The sequence below is a fragment of the Oncorhynchus nerka genome, linkage group LG27 (assembly GCF_034236695.1).
Source record: "Oncorhynchus nerka isolate Pitt River linkage group LG27, Oner_Uvic_2.0, whole genome shotgun sequence".
Lineage (NCBI taxonomy): Eukaryota > Metazoa > Chordata > Actinopteri > Salmoniformes > Salmonidae > Oncorhynchus > Oncorhynchus nerka.
Genome location: NC_088422.1, coordinates 32870601 through 32885603, shown reverse-complemented (window position 1 = coordinate 32885603; position 15003 = coordinate 32870601). Strand labels below are relative to the sequence as shown.

At 44.6% G+C, this 15003-nt stretch overlaps 1 protein-coding gene and 1 long non-coding RNA gene across 3 annotated transcripts in view; both read left to right on the top strand.

Moving 5' to 3' along the window:
- LOC115111615 (tetratricopeptide repeat protein 28-like) overlaps positions 1–15003 on the top strand; it is a 226208-nt gene that overhangs the window by 25469 nt on the left and 185736 nt on the right. The gene's annotated exons all lie outside the window — the stretch shown is intronic.
- On the top strand, positions 4315–7139 carry LOC135565198 (uncharacterized). The gene is made up of 2 exons (XR_010461382.1): positions 4315–4778; positions 6191–7139. It is a non-coding gene; the product is annotated as an uncharacterized LOC135565198 (long non-coding RNA).

Below are 15003 nucleotides of genomic sequence, written 5' to 3'. Positions count from 1 at the left end.
GGCTCGTGACACGCGACCATCATTGCTCCTCTTGCTGTGCTCCTTCAACTCCTCTATCAGATGGGGGAGCTCCAGGCAACACTGGCCAGTCGGATAACAACAAACAACAAGGCGGAGATGCATTCAACAAGCGCGAACGCCGTCCGGCCACCGGCGTAGAACATTTTAACATTCCACTCTGAGTTTTCCCCAGTTTCTTACGTAGGTTGGTGATCCTGCCACTCAAGCACATTAGCTGTGAAAATAGCTGTGCAGCGACGCTCCCCACACAATCTGACAGAGCTTGTGAGGATTTGCAGAGAAGAATGGGAGAAACTCCCCAAATACAGGTGTGCCAAGCTTGTATCTTCATACCCAAGAAGACTCAAGACTGTAATGGCTGCCAAAATGACTGAGTAAAGGGTCTGAATGTTTATGTAAATGTGATATTTCAGAAAAATGCTTTTTTTTTTTTTGCAAAAACAAATGAGGTATTGTGTGTGATTGATGAGGGAAAAAACATTTTTGAATACATTTTAGAATAAGGTTGTAACGTAACAAAATGTGGAAAAGGTCAACAGGTTTGAATACTTTCCGAATGCACTGTACTTTCTGAGAAGTAACCATTATTAACTATTTTACACTTGGGGTTGCAATACATAACTTTTACCCATTGAATAAGAGGTCTTACTCACATCGGCAGCAGAGAGCGAGATAACACATTTGTCCTGAACTGCTGGTGATCTTATGAATGGTTCATTGCAGGGTCCCAGGACGTGGGTGGATGGAGATGGTACTTTATCACTCTGCTGAACCATTCTTAACCCAGTCACGTCCCGCCCTGTTACTGCACTGGGTCACCTCCAGTCTCTCTCTGTGTGTGTGTGTGTGTGTGTGTGTGTGTGTGTGTGTGTGTGTGTGTGTGTGTTTGAGCATTTGAGGCTATTGACTCAGACCGCATTCTGAACATCACAAAGACACATACTTTGTATTAGACCACAGATAGAGATAAACACATACCACATTGAACGATACGTCATATAACAACATGCCCAAACCCTTTTACATATAGAATACACACTGTCATTATCTCTCACTACCTCTCTCTCGCTCTCACTGTCTCTGCCTCTCTGTGTCAGCCTACCTCCCTGGCTTTCCTCTCTTCTCTCTGTCCTTGGCTGTGTTGTGTGTATTGACAGTGCTGGCTGGTTAGGTGGGCTGTCCTGTTTTTAACCCCACACTGGACCCATGACTGATGGGATTCACTAGCCCTCCCATCCCTGTCTCACACACCATCAGAGATGATGCATCTCTGTGTGTATGTGTGTCAGTGTGTCTATATGTGTATGTATGGGTGTTTACAGCTATGGGTGTGTTCTTGTCTCCCCTAGTCAGCCTGCCTCTTTTGACCTTAGTCTGATGGAGTGTTTGAGTGTCTGTGTCCTTGTCTGCCTGTGCTTGGACCACAGCCTAGTACAGTGTACTGTAGCTGCCCACTGACTGACTGCTCTGCACACATCTATCCATCCATCCCACCACTCAGTGTGATGTCATGCCAGCCAGGTATTAAATGTTTAATGGCAGTGGAGGTAGGATATTGCCTGCTACTTGTCCAGATTAAAAATGTAGGAGTCTGAATGGTGCTTTGACATGTCTGAATGCTGTGGGACTCTGTCCTCTCTGTAGAGTAACGTGACCTCACCAAGCTGTCTGGCTCATAGTACTTTCTCTAGGATATGGTCTCTTCACACGGCCCTTGTATTAGCACAAACAATATTGTGTCTTTTTTCCAAGTGGGCCAACTCATATTGAGTTGTTCCAGTGTCTACTGTAGTACTGTACAGTCTGTGTTTGTAAAACCCAAAGAGGACGGTAGGCACATTTAGTCTGAGGTCGTGATGGGAGTACCAGAGGAATAGAGGAGGAGGAGGTTAGAGGGGAGGTTATATTTAGCTATGTCCATCCAACAAATCCCTCCTCCAACTAGTTTGGAGTCGACCCTGATGCGTCCTGTAAGTGAGGGGTGCAGGGAGGAAGTGGACAGGGGGTTGGATGTAAGAATGCAGCTGCTAGGCTGTCTCTTCAAGCTGAAAAGACTACTCCTTGGCCCTTCTGCAAACTGCAAACTTCTCTCTCTTTCTCTCTCTCTCCCTCTCCCTCTCCCTCTCCCTCTCCCTCTCTCTCTTCAGCTCTTTCCATTCTGTGTCTTGCAATGTGTTGCATGTTGAAGTGTTTCTGTGTGGGACGTCGTACCACATTAGCCTCTTGGGCCTTGTCTGACACACTGGCGGCCATTTTCTTCTCCTCAGCTGTAGTGAGAGGAAAGGAGAGCGGATGTCAGGAGGATATCTAGACATCCACAGGTCCCCAGGGAGCACGGCCGGAGACACCTGGTCCGACCACAGACCCTTTTACAATGCTGGCTATCAAACGCTGCATTGTTCTGGGCGCTTCACAATGGACACACACACATACATACACACTGTGTAGAGAAACTCGCACATATTTTACAGAAATATAAACCCAGAAGACATTCCTCTGAGGTTACAGAAAAGAGTAACTACACTCACACATGCTTGCACACATACAGTATATTATACGCACAGCGAACAAAATCGCCCAGCGCCTCACCCAAAACAACTGTAGTCTGTGACTGGGAGGATAAACAGCAGAGCTAAACTGAGTACAGCTGGAGAGCATTCCCTCTGGTCACTATGCTCTGACAGAGAGAGAGAGAGAAGAAAGCATGAGAAAAGCATGTCTGTGTGGGTTTGTCTGTCTGCCTGGCTCACCTTTTGGACGTCCCACAAAGAGAGCCGAGCTGAGCAGAGCAGCCTCTCTGACAGAGTGGGACTCAGGGCCTGATCAGAGGAGCAGCAGGAGGGGACCTCCCAAGGGACACCGAGGGACTGCTCTGCCTTATACTGGACTAGAGATGAGCAATCTGAAGAAGTGACACTAAAATGAAGGAGTGAAGCAGACAGTGACACATTGCTGCGAATGTCGCACGAAATGTTACTGGAAGGGTGAAGTGAACCATTTTTATCCTGCTCGGTTTTCATATCTTATTTGACCACTTACTTATGCTCACAAGGTGGGAGGCTCTTATTCTGTGCTGGCTTTCACCAGCTTGACTCACAGTACAGATAACAGCAATATATTGTAGCTATGTGCCATCCCGTCTATGTATCAACAGCCAAACAATTCAGCCTCATGAAAGGTGTTAGGTAGCACAACGTTACAATGGCTAGCTGGAACATTACGCTTGAAAAGTCTCATAGTATAATCTACTGTGACCAGCTAATGATTTAAAGTGCGACTTTGGTTGGGTTCCTGTATAATGAGAGAGTAGGTAATGGCTGTCTATACACACAGACTGGTTTTCCTCTTTATTTTTATAGCCAGAGAGAGAATGCTTCACTGGCCACCACTTGATTCGGGGCTTTGTGGTTGTATTTCTTTAATGCTGTTTTCATTGTGTGGTTTCGTCGTTTGCTCTGGCATTATCTGTCTGTTTGTTTGTTGTGCCGTTCGTTTCCCCCCTGAGCAACGCTGCAGAGCTCTGCTTTTCATTACCTCCTTGTGTCTGGAGGATCCAGCCCTGTTTGGAGATGGGAGAGGACTTGATCCTCTATTAATCCTACCATGCATCTTCCTCTGTAGGATGTACCCTCCACACTACATTTCATTAGTGGCCCTCCCCTCCCCAGGCCCTTGCTCACTTAGGTCCACAGGAAGGTTAGATTGACAGAATGTTTGTACTGAGCAAAGTTGTGCTCAGCAAGAGGCAGGCTAGGAGCTGGCTGCCAGAGCAGGATCCTTCAGGAGCAAGCTGTTTACATGCTAATGTCTCTCCACAATGATTGATTGGTTTACACACACTGGGTGAAATGTCCCTGCATCTCTCTGATTTCAAGGCCTGCTTTTATTATAGTCACCCACGTACAACACAAACTCAAAACACATACACACACATGCATTTACCTTGCACACTTACATAATACAAGCACATAAACTGTAATGCAGATGCACGCTTACAGAGGGTAATATTTTGTTGTGCTGTAAAGCACAGTGTTTAAAGGGGAAGTTCAGCCCAAAATAGTTCTGGGCCCTTTATAACACTTTCCTGGCTGTTTGTCAGTACCCCCAGACAGTTCTTACATCCATTGCTTGAGTATTGAGATTTCTGTATTTTTATATAAAAATGACCTAAAATGCATTACCTAACATGTATTAAAAACGTGTATTATTGTTACATTAACGACGATTGGTGTCTAAGCACATTGAATAACCAAATAAATGTGGCGTTCCATATAGTCTGTGATCTGGTAGATACTCTTCTTCCTGGTTCAAAAATATATCATTACAGAGGGTGGGACAAAGCAGCATCTTACTATTGGTCTCCAAGAAAATAAATCAGAATGAAAGGAAGTAAACAAAGAGATGGTAGCTAGCTAGGCTAGCGGTTAGTAATCTCTAATGTAAAGTAAGGCAAATAACATCAGTAGTAGAGTAGCTGAGTGATGTTGGCATTGTATCCGGGTGCAATAATGTTCCGGTCAGATAAAAATACACGACACATTTCCACTCTTTTCCTGGCCGCGAGGGAGTTTTGTGTCAGGCATGGCTGCAGGCCAGCTACATCCTGCTTATGGTGTCGATACGATGTCATTCACCAGCTGCGGTTGACTGTGTCCAGTGATCACTTTGTGGTCACTGACTATAAGAGGGACAGGTTGAAACAGCGTTCTGTTCCCACTGTCTTTCCACCATGGACGGGAAAGCTCCAACCATTCAAGGTATGTTGCTAGCTAGCTAAGTTTCTAACACCTGTAGCTAGTCAAAACAAAGAGATATATAACATGATTTGCTTGCCATTTCCTGAACTAGTTTGTGGGATATTTAGCTTAGCTACGACTGTAACTCAAATCAAATTTATTTATATAGCCCTTCGTACATCAGCTGATATCTCAAAGTGCTGTACAGAAACCCAGCCTAAAAGCCCAAACAGCAAGCAATGCAGGTGTGGAAGCACGGTGGCTAGGAAAAACTCCCTAGAAAGGCCAAAACCTAGGAAGAAACCTAGAGAGGAACCAGGCTATGAGGGGTGGCCAGTCCTCTTCTCGCTGTGCCGGGTGGAGATTATAACAGAACATGGCCAAGATGTTCAAATGTTCATAAATGACCAGCATGGTCAAATAATAATAATCACAGGCAGAACAGTTGAAACTGGAGCAGCAGCACAGCCAGGTGGACTGGGGACAGCAAGGAGTCATCATGCCAGGTAGTCTTGAGGCATGATCCTAGGGCTCAGGTCCTCCGAGAGAGAGAAAGAAAGAGAGAATTAGAGAGAGCATACTTAAATAAACACAGGACACCGGATAAGACAGGAGAAGTACTCCAGATATAACAAACTGACCCTAGCCCCCCGACACATAAACTACTGCAGCATACTGTAACTGTAATGTAACTGTAATGTTACAATAATAACTAATGTAATGTAACTGTAATGTTACAATAATAACTGTAATGTAACTGTAATGTTACAATAATAACTGTAATGTAATGTAACTGTAATGTTACAATAATAACTGTAATGTAACTGTAATGTTACAATAATAACTGTAATGGTTTCCTGTCCTTACTAACGGTTTTGTCTATCTTTGGGATGCTATTCCCTTTATCATTATGACATTACTGATAAGAAAAAGTATTTTATTTTCTACTAGGCATCAAAGTTTTCTGTAGTGCTATTACTTGCCCTAGGTCCATGAGTAGGACACAGCCCTAGCCAGAGACATAGAGATACATATACGGCTGTGGCCCTAGCTGGTGCATGAGTTGTAATGACAACAAAACTTTTACATTATTTCAATTAAAACATTTAGAATATCATTTAGAATACCCTGAATTGACATGTAATGACTGACTCTGTTTTATACCAGCCAACATCACCAATCACTCAATTCTGTTTATACCTGCTTGGGAGGGAATGGAAGAAGGAGAGGGGTGGTGGAACAGACATCAGGATAGGACATGGAACCATACTGTCTCGGATTGTATCTTTGTTCAATTTCTCACATCTTCAATCTTTGACCCAATGATCCTGCACTCATGCCTCCCCCAGTAATTTTTCAGGACGATGCAATGAAACACTAATTAGGACTAATTTCAATGTTTTGTTTTGTTATTCTGTTACACATCTTTCAAGAGATCAGAGAAGCCGTGTGGAGTATTCCAAACAGGCCAACCTCCCAACATCACCCAACAAAAACCAACCTAGGAGTAGCTGATGGCAAAACTTTTCAGCCTAACTTTGGAACTACACTGAACAAAAATATAAATGCAACATGTAAAGTGCTGGTCACATGTTTCATGAGCTGAAATAAAAAAAATCCTATAATTTTTCCATACGTACAAAAAGTTGATTTCTCTCATATTTTGTGCACAAATTTGTTTTACATCCCTGTTAGTGGGCGTTTCTCCTTTGTCAAGATAATCCATCCACCTGACAGGTGTGGCACATCAAGAAGCTCATTAAAAAGCATGATCATTACACAGGTGCACCTTGTGTTGGGGACAATAAAAGGCCACTTTAAAATGTGCAGTTTTGTCACACAACACAATGCCACAGATGTCTCAAGTTTTGAGGGAGTTTGCAATTGGCATGCTGACTGCAGTAATGTCCAACAGAGCTGTTACTAGAGAATGTAATGTTAATTTCTCTACCATAAGCTGCCTCCAATGTCGTTTTACACAATTTGGCAGTACGTCCAACCGGCATCACAACCGCAGACCATGTGTAACCACACCAGCTCCACATCTGGATTGATTGGGCCTGGCTCCCCAGTGGGTGGTTGGGCCTATGCCCTCCCAGTCCCACCCATGGCTGCACCCCTGCCCAGTCGTGTTAAATCCATAGATTAGGGCTCTTTGACTGTACTGTTTGAAACCTCTCGTTTCAAGGTCCACCATGGCCTCAGCTAACTCAAAGTTTATGCCGCACTCTGAAAGTATAGTGAAAAAGCTCAAAGGGACACAAGAAACTTAAATACATAGCTGTCTCTCCAGCTATGGGGGTTGGGATTTGTCATTTATTTACATTTCTTATTGGTACATGTTCAGTGTTTTGTAAAAAATAAAGCATCCATTAAACTTGATTTCGGGCCTGCGAGTAATAGTTTGTGATCATGATTCAATACTGTCACTTTGAGTTGCAGTTTTTGAGGGGTGGCAGGTAGGGGTGGCAGGTAGCCTAGTGGTTAGAGTGTTTGGCCCTTAACCGAAAGGTTGCAAGATTGAACCCCCGAGCTGATAAGGTAAAAATCTGTCGTTCTGCCCCTGAACAAGGCAGTTAACCCACTGTTCCTAGGCCGTCATTGTAAAATAAGAATTTGTTCTTAACTGACTTGCCTAGTTAAATAAAGGTTCAAAAATAAAAATTTGAATGATTCAAGAGTATGTCACAGTGATTTAATTTAGTTAGCAAATATGCCACCACCATCAGATTAAACACTGCTGTGTGCGTCATGATGTTGCAAATCCATTAGTTACGTGTTGTCGTGAATGTTCATTACATCTCTTGACAAGTGGCATTACATCATACTGATTGTATTGTAGCATATAGTTCATTAGTGTTGCTGTATTGTCCCCATATGTCTCAACGTGAGGCAGTCTTGGAAGTCTTCTGAATAACAAATGATGAAGTGATGAGTCACGGAGGAGAGAAGAGGAGTGTGTCTGTCTGTAAGTGCTGGAGACTAGCAACAGTCTGGTCTGCCTGGCTGCAGAGTTTAGAGGGTGGGAGGGCATTTAGGGGAGGGCTCTGTGGTGATGGATGATTGCTGAGAGAAAGGAGGACGAGGCATGAAATAGAATGTGGAGTAAGGACAGAGAAACTGGGAACCAATAGTACTACTCCAGGCAGAGAAGAGACTGAGAGAGAAGAGTGTACTGTAGGAGAGAGATGAATCCTGTCTCAGATTTGCTGATGGTTGCTCCTCTCAGGTTGCACTGGCCAAACATTTACATTAACATATACATTTAAACATTTACATATGCATTTAATTTTACAGTATTTGGTAAGTCCTCTCCCAAAAGTCAACACTTAGAAGGTTAGCATGTCAAAAGTGCGAAGAAGAGACACGTTATTTGAGATTTGTGGGGAAATATAGAGTATAGTCTGTGTCTGCTTGTCAAGTTAGTGGAACTGAAGACTGGAGGGGTCGATAACACTAGAACAGAAAATGTGCAAATGCAAGGTTGGAGTCACGTTTCTCTTGGCAACCACATGTTCCACTCAAAATTGGGTGCACTCGTGGTGTCTGCACAGTATGGGAGAATAGGAAGGTAAATTACACTGAGTATACAAAACATAAAGAACATTTGCTCTTTCCATGACATAGACTGACCAGGTGAATCCAGGTGAAAGCTATGATCCCTTAGTGATGTCACCTGTTAAATCCACTCCAACCAGTGTAGATGAAGGGGAGGAAAGGGGTTAAAGAAGGATTTTAAGACAATTGAGACATGGTTTGTGTATGTGTGCCATTCAGAGACTGAATGGGCAAGTCAAAAGATTGAAGTGCCTTTGACCGTGGTATGTAGTAGGTGCCATATGTTTTACTTAACCCCATGGTTCTCAAAGCTTGTGCCCAGAGAGCTACCGTCCTGTAGGTTCTCAATCCAACCCAACCCTGATCAAGCTCACCTGTTGGGGTGAAAACCTACAAGATGGTTCCTCTTCAGGACCATGTTCTTAAATCCCTGGCCTAACCAATGCGAAGTGACAGTGTGGATGGCATAGTAACTGTGTAATTGTTGTTTTATGTTTTATAATAACATACAATTGTTTAAAAAATGTTTTTAACTACAATGTTATTTCTTGAAAATGTTATTCGTATAAGACGCTATGAGCCTCCTCAACTTCCTGGAATCCAAATGTAGCTGCTGTTGGGGTCAGGGTAGTTAGATGGAATTGCTGCCACCACAGAGGCTGGGAGTACCCATCGTTGACCTCGACCTAGATGTTCAGCCCCTCAGAATCCACTCCGGGGTGATCCGATAAGAGACCCGTCTGTATTGTCTAGAGAGACAGAAAATAAATACGTGACAATGTTATATAGGTTGGATATTTATTTTCATCTTAGAAAGTAATATAAATGTCCTGTGAGTAATATTAGCCAAAACACTTATGCTTCAGAGACCCATTTGGACCATCAGGTGTGACATGTGACATGTTTTGGAGACACCGTCAGCTGTCTCCAAAACAGCTGGACGCCATTTTCTGCTGCATCGTCAGTCTGATGTTCTACCCCCTCCATTATCGGAGTAAACTGGTCCCATTCTCGACAGCCGATACATTCACTGTCTGTTGGTAGAGGTAGGCATCTCCCGCAACCGCACCACAAGTCACCGTGCGTTCTGGGAAGAGCCTGTGTTTCCTCCACATCTGCTCGGTCCTATCTCTCTACAGCTCTTTTCCTCTCGGTCAACCCGCAAATAGAACAACTCAGCCTCGGTATACTCCGTCTCAATCTGATATTGCACAACAGTACCATTCTGAAAATGAAGCAGGTCTCCAATTTCCTCTTTGTTCTCTGTCTGACATTCTTTACTCTAATTACATTTGAAGAAGGCAGCAAATACTGTGAAAATTATTGTTTACATCCTTCAACTACGTCCACCTCGGATGTCCCGACCTAGGTCCCGACTCGCGGCGCACATTAATCTACTTCCTGGATTTCAAAACGAAAATAACAAAATACACTGGTAAAAAGTATCCTACTGAAAACGTAAGCAGGACAATTATGCCAAGAAAGTCATTACAAGGACTATTGCAGTCACGGGAGGCCAGAGCGGAGTGTTTGGGAGGTATTTATGATACCCTTTGATGTTGCATGGGGTTTCTATGGGGAAGGTGGGGGGTAGAATCAGTTTATTACCTACATCTAAATACTCAAGCAATGGCCCTAAAAACTGTCTGGGGTAATGACAAACGACCGGGCAAGTGTTATAAAGGGCCCAGAAAGGTTTTTGGGTATAACTTCCTCTTTAAGGGGTCTTGTTGGGTAGTTCAGGGCAGGATCAGTGGCCCTGTTATGGCTGGATTGATTAATGCGATTGGGCAGGCCGGGGAGCTCGGGTTTGGAGGTACTGGGGCCCTCAACGGGGGGCATCAGGGCCTCATAGACAGTCGAACCTAATGGGCACAGCACCTGCCACTTTACTGCAGTTTCCTCCCTCTCTATATTCCTGCTAATTATTCACTGTCATTACCATTCTAAATTACATGTAATTCAGAGACAAACAGGCAAGATTTGTAAAAAATAAAGATGATTAACTTGTCTTGTTTTGGTTCTGTTAACCTCTCTCCTCTCTCTCTCGTGGGAAGTGTAGCTCATACATACAGTAAGGCTGATATTAGCTCCGGCTGCATTGTATTATACTAGCCTTTAGAAAGACCCCCCTCCTCACACCTGAAACCAATTAGCCCTGTCTCTTGGTCACTGTATCTGCATAGTGTCGTTGGGCCTGATTAAGCTGGCTTCCTGTGATGGCAGGCCAACACATCTACAGTGTTAGTCGAGAGCATGGCAGATAGAATCGGCAGCAGCTAGAATCGGGAGCATGTCAAGAGCCAGATGAGCTAGTTGAATGTTAAGTGTGGAGCTACAAGCCATTGGTTTTCTTAATTAAGTTGGACCGAAGTGACCTGACGCTGCCATTTCCTCCTTAACCTCTTTGGCCCGGGATCCCATTTTTCTATAGACAAAATGTGCGACCCCACCATGTAAAACAAGTGATGTAATCAATGGCCAATGTCAACTTTTTAAATTGGGGCTTTAAAAGTCTATTACAAATCAGTCTGACAGTACTTTCAGTGATGGGGTCATAATATTTTGAGCCACATTTGTAGAATCATAAAACACGGGACGAGATGTTAAAAACTGTCCATTGTGCCAATAGATGGAATGCACTCGCATGAGATTTGCCGTGATGTTGACAGAGTGGCATGGGAGGTTTATTTCTTAGACTGGGGTAAGATGTCAATTTTGGGACACATCCTCAGTAGTGTGCCTTCGAATCAGTGGGTGTTTCGGCCTTTAATCACTAAACACCCTCATCAAAGGTGGCCAGCTAAAGGGTAATCAAGCCTTAGCTTGTGTCCCATGCCCAATTAAGATGTCCCACGGGACTATGCAAGGCAGGGGTGTCCTCTTCCCTGAGCCAGCCATACAGCTGACCGCATACCTCATATGCCCTCCTCAAGTTGGAGGGATCTGAATTGGGTTCTCAGGTGGGGGTGGGGGTCATGAAGTTATAGCCCAGCAAGGGTCCTTCCGTTTGATCCAGATCCACTGGCTGCCTCTTTCAGCTGCTTGAGAAACTGCTCTGACGGTCTGCCGCAGAGCCTGTCCATGGATTCCAAGTTCTTTCAGCAACCTGATGATGGAAGAAGCCACGAATCCTCTGCATCCCACTTCAACTGGCCAGACTTTTGCATTCCAGCCACGCTGAGTTGCGTCTGCTGCCAACTCTGTGTAACGCAGTTTCTTACGCTCGTAGGCCTCTTCAACAGAGTTTTCCCACGGGACTGTGAGCTCTATGATGTACACAGCCTTTCGTGAAGGGGACCAGAGTACCATGTCTGGCCTAAGGTTGGTAGAAGCAATCTCAGGTGGAAAAATTAGTTTCTGGCCAATATCGACAAGCATCTTCCAGTCCCGGGCCATGGCTAGGTGTCCAGTTTCTGGCTTTGTAGGAGGATACTTGGGCCTTTTCTGTCCCTCCCGGATGAATGTTGTTGTTTTGACGGGATTGCTTGTTTTTGGAGGTAATGAATTGGTTGCACTCCTCTTGGTCTCAAGTGCTGCAGCCAGGCTTTTGAGGACCTGATTGTGCCTCTAGGTGTAGCGGCCTTGTGAGAGGCTGGTCTTGCAACCTGTCATTATATGCCTGAGAGTCGCTGGAGCTGGGCAGAGGGGGCAGGTCGGGACCTCGCAATACCATTGATGTAGATTTTTTGGTGATGGAAGCACATCATAAACAGCTCTTATGATGAAGCTGATGTTGCTTGCCTCCATTTGCCAAAGCTCACTCCAGTTGATCTTTCTCCTCTCCAGGCCTTCCCACCGCATCCATTGTCCTTGTTTAGCAAGAGAGACAGCCTTTGCACTTCTTGCAGTCTCCTCCTGTCTGCGCACCTCCTCGACCACCAGCTTCCTGCGTTCAGATGTTGTTGCCTTATGGAACGTTGGTTTGCTTGCTGCCAGGCCAAAGCTTCCTCTTCCATGCTGGATATTCCCCACAATGTCTTGGTGTCTCAGGGCTGATGTTGCTTGCTGCACAGCCTTGGATGATGTCCATTTCCGTCCAGTTTGTAGGGGAGGTGCAGCCTTGCTAATGGTCTGGTCTTTGGAGTCCTTCAATGTCATCTGAAGTCTTACTTTAGAACACTTGTACTCCTCCGTTAGACTTGTAAGAGGTAGTCAAGGACCCCTTTGCCATAGAGGCCGATGTTACTCAGGCATCGTGGGACACCCAGCCATTTCTTCACGTATGAGGTAATGGTTCGCTCCATCTTCTCCACTGTTGTTATTGGGACCTCATAGACGGTGAGTGGCCACATTACCCGGGGGAGAAGTCCAAACTGTAGGCACCAAAGCTTGAGCCTCCCAGGCAGTAGGGTCTTGTTGATGTTCTCAAGACCGTTGGCGATGTCCTGCCTTACTTGCTGCACTTGATCTTTATCCCGGAGGCTTTCGTTGTACCATCTACCCAGGCTCTTGATGGGTTGCTCAGACACCGTTGGTATCGGGTCATCTCCAATGCAGAACCTCACATCTTTAAGCTGTCCCTTGACTATGGAGATGCTTCGAGATTTGCTTGGCTTGATTTTCATCCGGGCCCACTTGATGTTATCCTGCAGTTTTGCAAGTAGCCGCCTGGTGCATGCTGCAGTGGTGGTCAGTGTAGTCATGTCATCCATGTATGCTCGGATAGGTGGGAGACGGAGCCCTTCCTTAGTTCTCTCACCACCGACCACCCATCTCGATGCCCTGATGATGACTTCCATGGCCATAGTGAAGGCCAGAGGAGAAATTGTACAGCCTGCCATTATGCCTACTTCCAAGCGCTGCCATGTTGTTGTGAAGTCAGGTGTTGTGAAACACAATTGCAGGTCTTGGAAATAGGCCTTTACCAGTGTAGTGATGGGTTCTGGTACATGGAAAATGTTGAAGGATTCCCAGAGGAGTTCATGGGGAACTGAGCCAAAGGCATTGGCCAGGTCGAGGAAGATGACATAGAGGTCTCTCTTGTCCTTCTTAGCTGTTTGGATCTGGTGCCAAATCATACTAGTATGTTCCATGCAACCAGAGAAACCAGGAATGCCTGCTTTCTGTACAGATGTATCAATGTACTTGTTCCTTTCCAGATAAGTGGACAGCCTCTGTGCTATTATACTGAAAAAGATCTTCCCTTCGACGTTGAGAAGGGAGATTGGTCGGAATTGACTGATGTCTGTCGCATCCTTCTCTTTCGGGATTAGCACACCACCAGCCCTTCGCCATGCCTTTGGTATTATTTCCTTCTGCCACACTATCCTCATGAGCCTCCAAAGAAAGCGTAGAACATCCGGGGCGTTCTTGTAGAGCTTGTATGGTACTCCATTAGGCCCAGGAGCCGAGGCCGCTCTTGCTCTTCGGACAACGTTCTCTACTTCCCTCCATTTTGGAGGATCAGTGTCCAGATTGAATTCTGGTGGTTGAATAGGTGGGATGTCATGTGGGATGACTATCTGCTCATGCCTTTTCATGTCCTGGTGGACCTTTTCCAGATGTTCTTCCAGTTCAGGCTTTGGAGTTTTTAGGATTCCGCACTTTTCCTTTGCGAAGAGATCTTTGACAAACTTAAAGGGGTTTTTATAGAACCGTGTTCTTGAGTGTTCCTTCTTCCTACGAAGTTTCCTTAAGTTTTCCGCTCTTCGCAAGGTTGCCAGCCGACATTTAATGTCTGCTTGGAGTAGCATGAGACCTTCTCTCTCTGCATCAGAGGCCTTCTTCCACTGCTTCCTCAGCTGCCTTCTCTCTCTGACAAGTATCTCGATCTCCTGCTGCCTCCTAGATTTGGCTGGCGCGGGTGGTGTCTTGCCACTTCTCCTTTCGTTTACTCCAAAGCGCTCTTCTCCGTAGTGGTAGATAATGTCTCCCATCCTTTCAAGCTTTTTCTCTGCTGTTCCTACCTGTTGTTCCAAGATTTTTGTCAGGTCGTTGTTGATTGTTTCCCACTCTCTCTTTTCAACAGCTTTAGGAAGAAAACAGAAACCGCTCTGTTTATTACAGCTCTATGAATTAAGCACGATTTTTTTTTTTTTTCAGAGTTTCTCTCACAACCCCATTTTCAAATCAGGGACCCCTAGTTTGGGAAACGCTGCCTTAACGACTGAGGAAAAGAAGAATAACTTTGTGTTGTGAAAGGAAAGGAAGCAGTCTTTCACTGGTGGAAAACCGGAGAGCGGGGTGAAGCTTAGAGACTGCGGCCTTCAGAAAGTATTCACACCCCTTGACTTTTCCACATTTTGTTGTGTTACAAGGGGGTATTAAAATGTATTTATATCTACACAAAATGCTCTGTAATTTCAAAGTGGAATAATGTTTATTTTTTATGGACAATAAAACACTAATATATCTTGATTAGATTAGTCAATACATTTAAAAAAAAATATATATATATATATATATTTTTTAAATTTATTTTATTTCACCTTTATTTAACCAGGTAGGCCAGTTGAGAACAAGTTCTCATTTACAACTGCTACCTGGCCAAGATAAAGCAAAGCAGTGCGGCACAAACAACAACACAGAGTTACACATGGACAGTCAATAACATAATAGAAAAGTCTGTATACAGTGTGTGCAAATGAGGTAAGATTAGGGAGGTAAGGCAATAAATAGGCCGTAGTGGTGAAGTAATTACAATTTAGCAATTAAACACTGGAGTGATAGATGTTCAGAAGATGAA